Genomic DNA, 12,051 nt, shown 5'->3' with positions numbered 1-12,051 from the left:
CGTGGAGGCGGCCCGGCCCAGGGTCCGGAGAACAGGGGCTGCCAAGCTGCTGGGACCTGCGATGGGGGCAGTGGGAGGACCAGATGAACCTGCCCTATTCATACTTGTATCCCATAACATAGTTCCTGCCACAAGGCAAGTCCGCAATCAGCGTTCGTTGAATGAATGAATGAATGAATGAATGGGGAGGAGGGATTGGAGCACATGACCACTTTAAACTCTCCAAGTGGGGCAGGGTAGGGGTTTCTTTCCTTCTCACCCTCCTCTGGCCCCACCCCACCTCGCCCTTTGCTGGGAAAATACACTTTATAAGATGAAGCAAAGACTGTGAGGTGAAGCAAGAGCAAGTCCAACACCTGAGACATGACCCGCGTGACTTTCAGCAACACTTTTCCAGGCTGCACTCGACATGCACCTGCGTAAATAGATACATGGAGACTGTTCCAGAAGGGAGCCAAGGGAACAAAGAAGACCCTTTGGGGAAGTGCAGCGGCTGGTTTCAAAATAGCCTGAGGCCCTGGGAAGATGGGATAGAAAAGTGAGTCTCCTCTTCTCCACAGCTTGGCGCTCACCGGGCCTCAGCAGCCCATCCACAGTCCCTGGGACTAACCCAGGGCTTCCGTGAAATGAGAAGTGGGGAGCTCACCGCCTCCCACCAAAAGTCCTGTCACAGCCCAGACACAGGCTGCTCACCATGCCCCAGGGATCAAAAGTTGACTCAGGGCTTGAACATCTTGCTCAAGAACATTTGTTCTCCGAATTCCTCTCTGAGTTTTCCTTTGCTTGGTTTCAACTTTTAATTTTGCTCTCGTCTCCAAAGCCCTAAACCAGGCTTCCTGTGGAGTGTGCTCAGGACCATTTATGGAGGAAAGTCCTACACACCCCTTGCTGTCTGTCAGTTAAGCTATTAACAGGGAATCAACGTCAACTGTGGGAATGAAGCTGAGCACAGATATGGTCCTTTGCAGCACTCCTTCAGTTATTTCAGGAAACACCCCTTTGTTCTAAAGTAGTGTATCAGCTGGGGCCCAGCCTTCCACAGGCATGCCCTGTGAGTCTAAGCTACTCTCTTCCTCATTCTCATTTGCATTGCCTATTCCATGGTACTTACCTCTAGAATAGTGGCTAGAAAACTGGTAAGGGTTGCACGTAGGCACCAACACCCCAGACTTTCAATTTAGATGGAAAGAAAGAAACTCCATTTTTGCTGTATTAGTTTCCGATGGATGCTGTAACAAATTACCACACACTTGGCTGAATGGTCAGATCTAAAATTAGTTCACCAAGCCAAAATCAAGGTGTCTGTAGGGCCACACTCCCTCTCGAGGCTCTGGGGGAGAATCCTTTTCCTTACCTTTTCCAGCTTTAATTCTTTAAAGCCAGTGAACAGTGAAGAGCTATGGACACCAAGAAGGACAAATGAACTAAATTCCTGAGAACACTGGGCACAGAAAAAAAATAAAGAAAAACCACTGGAGAATTTGAATTCAAGTCAATATAACTGATCTAAACAGAAGCACAAAGGAGAAAAAACGATTAAAAACAAAATATTAGGAACTCAGGGGGCAATATCAAATAATCTAACATATGTGGAGTGAAAGAAAGAAAACGAACTGGGCAAAGAAAGAATAAAAAACTGCACAAAATAATGATTGGAAGACTTAATAGTCAGAAAATTCCTAAATTAACAAAGGACATTAAACCACAGATTAATAAACTCAGCAAATCCCAAGCGTTGTATGAATACAAAGATCGCTCCCAGGCACATCACGGTCACTGAAGAATCAAAGACAGAAGGAAAGCTCATAAAAGAAACCAGAGGGGGAAAGAGACACTTTCTATTTGGGGGCAGAGGAAGGAGAGACATAGATGGCAGTTGACTTCTAATCAGAAATAAGAAAACCTAGAAGATAATAGAATAACATCATTAAAATGATGAAAGAAAAATAATAAATGTCAACTTAGAAGCTTATAGCCAGTGGAAATATACTTCAAAATGAGGGAGAGAAAGAAAAAAAAAGATATTCTCAAACAAACAAAATCTGAGAGAATGTGATACCAACAAACCCAAAGCTCAAGAAGTAAGCCATTCTGTTTGCATCACTACAATCTCGACAGGTTTTTTAAGCTAAAGGGACAGTATCCATGTGGGAAATGGAATCTACAGGAAGGAATGAAAAGCACTGGAAAAAGCAAGTGTGTGGGTAAATAGAAAAGATTATTTTTAATTTTAAAAAGATGTCTGAATGTTCAAATGAAAATAATAGCAAGTATTATAACACATGTAGAAGTAAAACTCATGACAAAAATACCACTGAAGAACGGAGGGATAAAATGCAATTGTAGTGTTTTAAGGTTCTTGCTTTGTCCAGGAAGTGCTGTAATATTTATTCAATGTTGACAATGATATATTAAGGTTGCATATTGAAATAAAACAAAGAGGCACAGCTAAGAATCAAAAGAGGAGATAAAAGGAATATGAAATAATAATCTATGAGAGGACAGGAAAGAAGGAACCAAGAACACATGGGACAAATATGAAACAAAGCAAGATGATTCATAAACCCACCCTATCAGAAATTATATCAAGATGGCGCATGTGGACTGGTTGCGGTGGTGGTGGGAGCGAAGGTCTGTGCCCCGAATGCAGACCGGCGAGAGGGCGACCAAAGCACCGGCCGTCTCTGCCACTTCCGTGGAGGAGCTCAGGGGGATGTCGCTGCTGGTTGGGCCCTCGTCCCAGGGATCACTGCTCTCGGAATCCAACATAAATCCAAACACTGCATATCAGAAACAACAAGAGACAGGAACCGTTTGGTCAGAAGCTGAACACTGGGATCTGGCTCTACGTTTTCAGGAAAAAGCTGGTGGTGATGGGATCTGGGGGGAAACTGGTTACATTCAAGGCTCTGCTCCATCAGTGGCAGTCACACAGGGCCTCACTGACGAATCAGAAGAAGAACGATTTGAAGACATGCCTGAAGCCAGTCCCCTGGCTGATCTGCCCACATGTAAACCCAATAAACTTGAAGAGATTGCTGACTCAGTCGCCTCAGCTCTCTCCTCACCTATCCGCAGGGAAAAGCTGGCTCTGGCCTTGGAAAATGAAGGTTATATTAGAAAACGACTGCAGCTCTTCCAAGCCTGTGAGACCCTAGAAAACGCCGAAGGCTCACACCATGTGCATGAAATTGTTAGAGGAATCTTATTCCTAAATAAGGCAACTCTGTTTGAGGTAATGTTTTCTGATGCATGTACCATCCATGTCGTCGGATGCCTTGAATATGACCCTGCTTTGGCTCAGCCAAAAAGGCATAGAGAATTCCTGACCAAAACTGCAAAATTTAAGAAAGTTATGCCAATAACAGACTCTGAATGAAGGTAGAAAGTACATCAGACTTACAGGATACAGCACATTCAGGACATTGTTTTGCCTATGCCGTCCTTTTTGTTTGTTTGTTTGTTTTTTAAATATATTTTTATTGATTTCAGAGAGGAAGGGAGAGGGAGATAGAAACATCAATGATGAGAGAGAATCGCTGATTGGCTGCCGCCTGCACACCCCCTACTGGGGATGGAGCCTGCAACCCAGGCATGTGCCCTTGGCTGGAATCAAACCTAGGACCCTTCCGACTGCAAGCCGATGCTCTAGCCACTGAGTCAAACCTGCCAGGGCTATGCCATCCATTTTGAAGAGAATTTTCTTTCTGCTCTGACATCTTTTATTTAATTCAACAAATTTTAGATAGTCAGCATGTTGCAGGAAGATGAGGAGTTTTTGTCTGTTTTTGGCACAATTAACACATGATGGTAAACTGTGTGAGTTGACATTACAACCTCAAAACAGGGATGCATTTTCCAAAACTTTGGCAAAGTTCAGGATTCTTCCTGCTCTTGAAATTGTAATGGGCATGGATGATTTTCAGGTCAGGTCAACTGCTGCAGATAAATTTTCTTACCTAACAGAGTTTAGTCCATCCATGGCCTGAGAATTTGTCATTCAAAAAGCCCACAGAGTGACCATGATATCCTTCTCATTAATGTAGTAACTGAACAAATGATCTGTGATCCTGATCTAGGAGGTGCTGTTCAGTTCATGGGACTTCTTTGTACTCGAATTGACCCAGAGAACATGCTGGCTGCAACTAATAAAACTGAAAAAAGGTAAATTTCTACATTTCTTCCCCAACCATTGTATGCATGTCCTCACAGCACCATGTTTGACCAAAACTTCAGAAGACAAAAGGGAAAAGAATAATATAGTTGGATCTAACAAAAACAGCACCATTTGTCCTGATAATTATCAAACAGCATAGCTGCTTGCCTTAATTTCAGAGCTACTCGCATTTTGTGTGGAACATCATGCATATCACATAAAAATTATATTATGAACAAGGATTTGCTAAGAAGAGTCTTGGTCTTGATGAATTCCAAGCACACTTTCCTGGCCTTGTGTGCTCTTCGTTTTATGAGGCAGATAATTGGCCTTCAAGATGAATTTTACAATCGTTACATCAACAAGAGAAATCTTTTTGAGCCAGTTGTAAATGCTCTTCATGCTCTTCTGGATAATGGAACTTAGTACAATCTGTTAAATTCAGCTGTAATTGAGTTCTTTGCATTTGTAAGAATGGAAGATATTAAGTCTTCTACTGCACGTATAGTTGAAAACTCTTATAAATCACTTGAATTGATTGAATATGTTCAGACATTCCAAGGATTAAAGACTAACTATGAGCAAGAAGAAGACAGACAAAATCAGAACCTGATCAGTGTACCATCTGTCCTGCGCAGTAACAGATTTTGCAGATGCAAAAGCCTGGGAAGAGGATGAAGAAATGGGGTTTAATGAAGGTGAAGAGGAAGAAGGAAAAGTAGTTCTGGCACCAGTGGAAAAATCCAAGCCAGAAGATGTTATGAAAAATGTGTGAAGACTAAGAAAGCCAAAAAAAGTGAAGACAAGGAAAACCGTCCCAGAACGACAGCTTCCGGTGGCTTCTCATTTCCTTTCCCCTCCTCGGCCAGTGCTGATGGAGAAGCAGCGCAAAGAGCAGACCTGTAGTGGCCCCAACACCACCAGCAAGTGCCAATAGAGCCTCTTCCAAAACTACACACTTGGCTACATCAGTAACAGCCCCCAAGGGAAGTTTGGTTGGTTCAGTGGATTATCCAGAGGAAGAGGAAGAAGAAGAGGAAGAAGAAACACCTTCCAGGAAGACCTCATCTTAGCTCATAAAATATTGACGGGGGACCCTCAGCATGTGGTCTCACTAAAATGCTGCAACTGTTCAATGAGCTGAAACTGAATCAGAGCCTTCTCACATGAACGTCTAATCAGACAGGGAGGAGCAGAAACGCTGGGTATAGCAGCTAGGAGACGTTAATTCTGGGAAAAAAATGGGCTTCCCAGGAAGTTGATGGCTTGCTAGTAATTAAGCAGTTTGCCCTACAGGCTATCAAAAAAAAAAAAATTAGTAACCAAACCTCCAAGATAGCTTCTCAGCAAGGAAACTCTTAGGCTTTGGGACACTGTTAGGTTGAAAATATAATATGAATGCAGAGTTGCTTCGGGGTGACTGGGGGGGAAGTGTGGAGGGGGGGGTGTATTGTTCTAGAAACAATTATAAAACTTCAGAAAACCCAATAACATTACTTATATAATGGTGCTGGCCTGTTGTTCTCTTAATCAGCCGCCTCTTTTTAAAAGAAGCGTATGGAAAACATTGTTTTTTTTTTAACTATCATAAGAGAAAAATGAAGTTAAGCTATTGGGACCAGTCCTTTGAAGATTTAACAGAAATTCAGCCTTTCTACGTAGTTGGAGGGAAGTGCACCCCGTATTACAGCACATGTTGAGTTTTTCTGCACCAGGAATTTTCATATGTATTTTGATGGAAACAAACAAGCTGGATTCAAAATAGTTTTGTTCATGTGACTTTAAAATCAGCGCTTTTAGAGATCCAGGTGCCAGGAGCCGAACAGCAGCACCCGGATGATTTTCTCTAGAAAGGGAGAAGGTGGAACAGAGTGTTTTCAACTGCCTACGGGCCCAGGCCTTTGTGGAAGATACTTTGAAGTTACTTTCTGCTTTGTTAGGGAATTGTCTCTCTCCCCAGAGCTGCAGGCAATGTGAAAGTGTCATCTATGCAGACTACTATACAGAGACCAGCGATGAATAAAGTGGAATTTCATATCCAGAGGCCATGTTGATCCAAGAAGTTACTTCACTGTCGGACTCAGAATGCAGCCCATGAAGCTTTTCCATAAACAAACAGGGTGTGATGGGAAAGCTGCTGTTCTTACCAAGCAAAAGCGCATTCCGTGTCTGTAAATGAATTTAAAATAATAATTTGAGGCACACAATGAAGAGGTTTTATTTTTAGAACAAGCAAGTTAGCTGTAAATATTTTAAAATGTTCGTTTGCTCATCTGTGATCTGAGATAATGCTGAGCAAAACATCCCTCACACGACAAGTTAATGCGTTGGGGCGGGGAAAGCTAAAAATCATGATTCCAGCTACAATCTTCAGATCACCCTTGTAATGTGTTATGGGTCCATTTTTCTTGGAATAGCTTACACTGAAGCGTTCTCCCTGTTTTGGAGATTCTGTAGTCAATTTTCATTTTGACTGTTTGGAAAAGATGGGCTGTCCGTGTTAGTCAGTGGTCCAGGCACTGCTGGTCCAGTAGCAAAAAAGACAAAATTCCAGCTTTTGTGATGCCTCTATGACAGAAATATAAGGCGATGTTATTGTATTAACATGAAAAACGCGTGTCTCTAACAAGAGCATGTTTGAGGAGAGATTGTGTCCTCAAGGCATTGCGCCAAGTAGAAGCCCATGGCGCACAGTATTGTTTTCACTTGATTTGCTGGTTGCTTTCTCTCAGAAGTCAGAAACAAGGACTGAGGTGGCTGTGTCCACCTCAAGACCTGGAGTTGATCTCTTACCTTACACCTTCCTCTTACTTTTATAGCATCTCTCAGCCTTTGCAGCCTCAGGAGTCCTGGGGGCAGCTGGATCCAGCACCTCCTCATTGTACAGAGTCTGTTCCTGGGATTCGCTCACGTGGGTACACTTTCCCAGCCAAGGCTGGGGCTAAAGACCACAAGACACTGTCGTGAATGGATGTGATCCTCAGAGTTGCAGCTAGATGAAGCCAACCCAGAGAAGAGGACAAATCCAGGAGTCCACAGCAGAGGAGCCAGTGCCCTGGGGAGCCTTGGGCGAGCCTGTGTTAGGACTTGTCATGCAAGATCACAAATCCCCTTATGGGTTAAGCCATCCCGAGTTGGGTCTGTGGTTCCTTGCAGCTATAAGCATCCTCACTAATGCAGCATCCCCAACGCCCCTTTGTTTTTAAGAACGTGTGTGGCTCTAAAGCACCCCATTTCCTAGAGCTACTGGCCAAGGAATTCTCCCACAGACCAATGAAATTCCCAGCCTTTGTGGTCCAATGCTCTCCGTCTGCCCTTTTCTTTTTCTTACCTTTATCCCCTGGGACAACTCTCAGACACTCGGTACATTGAAATCGCTCTAGCGTTATTACCAACAGCTCCGTGAAGACACTTGAAGAGAAATAACGCTTTGAACTAAAAGCGCGTCTCCTAGTGTCATTGGATAACACAAAAATGGGACTTAGCCGTAGACCCCCACTGTGTTATTCAGCGTCTGGCTGCTTTGGTGAGTGCCAAAGTGCCTTTGGGCCTCCTGCGCGCTTCTTTCCTTTCCTTGATTGCATTCAAAAGGACTAAAAATAAACAAGGCATGTTCATTACTAAGGGGCATTCATTACTTTGTCCAAAGAATCAGGACGATCTATTTTCTGAATTCACTCACCATAGTTTCCCAAGCAGCCACCATGGGCACAATCCTTAGCACTTGTTGAAAATGTTCTTTCGCGTACACTGCAGTGTCCCTGGAGCAAAGCGATGAGATCGTCCTGGGGGCTGGAGGCAACAATCAAGCCTTTTTTCAAAAGATGTGCAGATAAGACTGCTTGGGAGTTTTGAAACAACTTTATTCTAGGAAGCCCAGCCACTTCTAAAAAACACAGGGTTGACATTTCCTTTGCCTACCCCAGGAGGAGGGTGTCCCCTGCTCTGTTAATTCCTATAAGTTGGACTTATTTATTTCTGTCATAGTGGACACAGAAAAAGTACAGAGAATAATAATAAAACCAACCCCCATTTAGTAGTTATAATGATTGAACAAATGCTAACATACTGCCATCTTTCTGTTAAATATAATCATAATGATGGATATCTCTATCTGATGCATGAAATAAGTTGTTAAGCTAAACTCATAGTCCCATTTCCATTTTTCCAATTAAACCTATCAATTATGAGCTTTTTTGCAGCCATGATTTCAAAACAGAAGAGACAGGTTCAGAAATAGACCATAAATACTCCAAACAGGACTTCAACAGGGCTTCCCGGCTACCTCCACAGGGGCTGTGGTGAGTGAAGGAGCCTGCATGGGACATTAGCATGGGCTATTTAGAAGAGGTAAATGCTCTGTAAGCATCAAAGGCACTAGACCTGAAGATTACATGTTTCCAGAGACTGCAGGTCTCAAGTTACTCGGGTCTATGTTTTGTGAATTTCCTTTAATGCATGCGTATTTTACAGCATCTTCATTTTAAATCACACCCATACACAACTTGAATTGCAGAAGTTTGAAAACTAAACTCCCCTTGTCCCCCTACTTAATGAACACAGAGTCCTATCTCACCTTTGCGGGGCATGGCTACCTTTCCCTGCTTCCATACATGACATCATCAGGTTCTCCTCTGCTCCCAGGCCAGCCATACGGTCCGGCTGAAATGTCTTTTTAGAGCACTTACGGATCTTTGTAGCCTTTCCCTGGTTTACAACCCCCTAGGATAAAAGCAGGGTTCAGAAAAGGGTTAAGCACTGTCTGTTGACAGATGCAAACATCCCTAACAAGAGCTGTCTCAGTAATTGTCTTCATTCCCCCGCAGGAACAAGCAATTGCTTATTGATCTCGCTTTAAAGCAAAACCATGCATTTTCTCTTTCTGCTGAAGTGTTGCATCTCAGAGAAGCTTAGAAAAATAGAACTCAAGGTCTGGAAATAGCCAGCGGCGCTGGTTACACCACATTGTGAATGTGCTGAATGCCACTGATTTGTACATTTGAAAATGATTAAAATGGCCAATTTCATGTTATGTATGTTTTACTACCAATTTTTTTTCCAAAGGAGGCTTCGGAAAACAAAGAATGGTTGCACCATGGGATTGTGGGAAAACGAGCCTTTTATCCTGCCTTTTGGGCCAACAGCAAGCGGAGGTGACACAGTGGCACTCGCTAGTCCCATGTGCAGTTCCAGTTCTCTAACACTCTGTGGATGGAGAGCCACTCGGGCTTTCTGCCTCCTGCACCGGGAGGAGAGCAGGATATCTGGTGATAAAGACCGTAAACGATTCCAAATTTCCAATATGGTTTTACTCTGCTTCTGGACAGACCACATCCGTTGTTTTCTCCATTTTGGACACCTCCCGTCACGGTCACCCGCTCATCCAAGTCCGTATGGCATGATTTTATATTTTAGTATATGTGCTGCCGAAGCGAGCACATGATTTTATATTTTAAAAAATCCGCTCTCACCGTGTTGGGCCATACTGTTTCCTGTGATAAGCTTTCTCTACCAGCACATCATGGAGATCAGGGTGCTGGGGAAAAGCCCTCACAAGGCTGTAATCGAGTTTTGTGAAACTTGAAGCATCTGTTAAGGACGCCGGAAAGGTAAGAAGGCGATCCGGTTCGTTTCATTACGATGACCTGTTCCTGGGACGTGGGTGCCGCGTGTGCCCCAGGAATACCTGACGACCGCAGCCCCGCAGAAAAACAAGCCGTTCGCATTCCTCCCTGACGTGACCTGCGTTTACAACCAGCCGGTATATGATGAAAGTTTATGCTGCTTTTCCACATAAGTTATTTTTCCAACTGAAAATTGCTCCCAGCTGCTCTGACCCACATGTGTTGGCAGCCTGTGCGGTGAGGGCCACTTTACAGGTGATGAAGCCTCAGACAATGAGGTTTACGCAACTTGTATAAAAGCTGGTCAAACCCACTATCCCTTTGCACTTCTAACCTGGCCCCTCCCAACACAAACAAAAGAAGTGGCCTCTCCGGAACTGCTCTTGGGGCGCAGTTAAAGGGTTTCCGTGCTGTGGGCCCACACTTACCCCACACTTAGGAGGCCCCGAAGCCCCGGAGTAAGATTAATTACCCAGGGTTTCCTCTCCCCTGGAGAATTCGGCTTGCAGTTCAGTGAACATCGCTCCAGGCAGTGAGAGAAGGAGCAGATTGTCCCTGGGATCCGGCTGCCAGGAGAGCTGACTGTGACGCACACCTGAGCCCGCTGAGCTGCCATTCATCTCTTGGTTTTATGTTGTCCCGGTACCGACTTCACTCGTTTGTTCACATCGAAATGATAGGTCGTTTTTAGTATGTAGAACTTGTTCTAAAATTCGTACAATATTCTATTTCATCAGGAAGTCATAGGATAACCAAAGCAATGATTGATAAGGGTGGCTATACCTCCAGGTTTTTCCAGAACAGTCTTGGGTTGTTTAACACATATCAGATGCTCAGTATAAAAAGAGAGAGAGAGAGAGAGAGAGAGAGAGAGAGAGAGAGAGAGAGAGAGAGAGAGAGAAAGGAAGGAAGGAAGGAAGGAAGGAAGGAAGGAAGGAAGGAAGGAAGGAAGGAAGGAAGGAAGAAAGGAAGAAAGGAAGGAAGGAAGGAAGGAAGGAAGGAAGTAAGGAGGGAGGGAAGGAAGGAAGAAAGGAAGGAAAACAGTCCTGGCCCGGTGGCCAGCTGGAGCATCGTCCCTTACACCAAAAGGTTTCAGGTTCCGTTCCCAGTCAGGGCACATACCTAGGTTGTGGGTTTGATCCCCAGTTGGGGAGCATTCGTGAGGCAACCGATTGATGTTTCTCTCTCATATCAATGTTTCTCTCTCTCCCCCTTCCTCTCTCTCTGAAATCAATACAAAACATATCCTCAGTGAGGCTTAAAAAACCATCCGGTAGAAAAGTTACTTGTAGAGTATTAAAAACAAAACAGAACACTCGTCATCATAGTGGCGTTAAACACCCTGGGATTGGATTAGCAGGCCTCCACCTGACATTCCCAGCCTCCTCCAGTCTTGAACAGAAGGGATGAGACATGTGCATAAACTGAGTTCACAATTTTCCCTCCTGGTAAAATCCAAAGGATGCCCAGCAGTGCCCTCTGCCTTTCCCCAGCTGTTCCCTGATAAGGCGCAGCTAACACCCCATTTGAGTGTTATAAAACATCGAGTGCCCAGCCACCAGCTCCTCAGGACTCAGTGGTCGTGAGAGAACTCGCTGCCCACCACTCTCCCTCATCCCTGCTGAGGCGGGAGGTGGTGGCCACACAGCAGCAGGATCAGTGGGAAATGTGAGAAAGTGCAAGGTGGGTGCAGGTGAAATGTGTGCAGGAAAAGGAAGCTGAGCAGTGGGGTCAGAGAGGGTCCAGGTGGCAGTTTGAGTATTCTTGCCCACAGTGGTTTTGTCATTTTCTATTCAGTGTATCTACAACAATTATTTATTGTGTTGTTGGGTAACATTTTTCTCTTGCAGTAAACCTTTTAGCAGCAATCATCTTGAAAGATCAAAACACATTTTTAGGGGAAAATTAAAATATGAATGCTGTAGTTGAATGTGTAAGGTGCATAAAATGTTGGTTGACACCTAGCATCCATGAAAACCAGAATGCTAAGAAGCTCAGAATTACTTCAAAAGTTAGTTGTGACTTTAAGTAAACCACACTCCAAAGTGATGAATGAACACAAGCAGCTGCACTAGGTATGTTTCCTAGTTCTTCTAAACCAGCGATTCTCAACCTGTGGGGCACGACCCCTTTGGTGGTCGAACGACCCTTTCACAGGGGTCGCCTAAGACCCTCCTGCATATCAGATATTTACATTACAATTCATAACAGTAGCAACATTACAGTTATGAAGTAGCAACGAAAATAATTTTATGGTTGGGTCACAACATG

The 12,051-nt window shown here is 44.0% G+C and overlaps 1 pseudogene; it reads left to right on the top strand.

Annotated features, from left to right (window-relative positions):
• The first annotated feature begins 2,590 nt into the window (after positions 1–2,590).
• LOC102424728 lies at positions 2,591–5,229 on the top strand (annotated as a pseudogene).
• The last annotated feature ends 6,822 nt before the right edge of the window (positions 5,230–12,051 follow it).

Source organism: Myotis lucifugus, unplaced genomic scaffold (genome assembly GCF_000147115.1).
Source record: "Myotis lucifugus unplaced genomic scaffold, Myoluc2.0 scaffold_134, whole genome shotgun sequence".
NCBI classification, from domain to species: Eukaryota; Metazoa; Chordata; class Mammalia; order Chiroptera; family Vespertilionidae; genus Myotis; species Myotis lucifugus.
The sequence above is the reverse complement of the archived record's forward strand: the minus strand, read 5'-3'. Positions and strand labels throughout refer to the sequence as shown.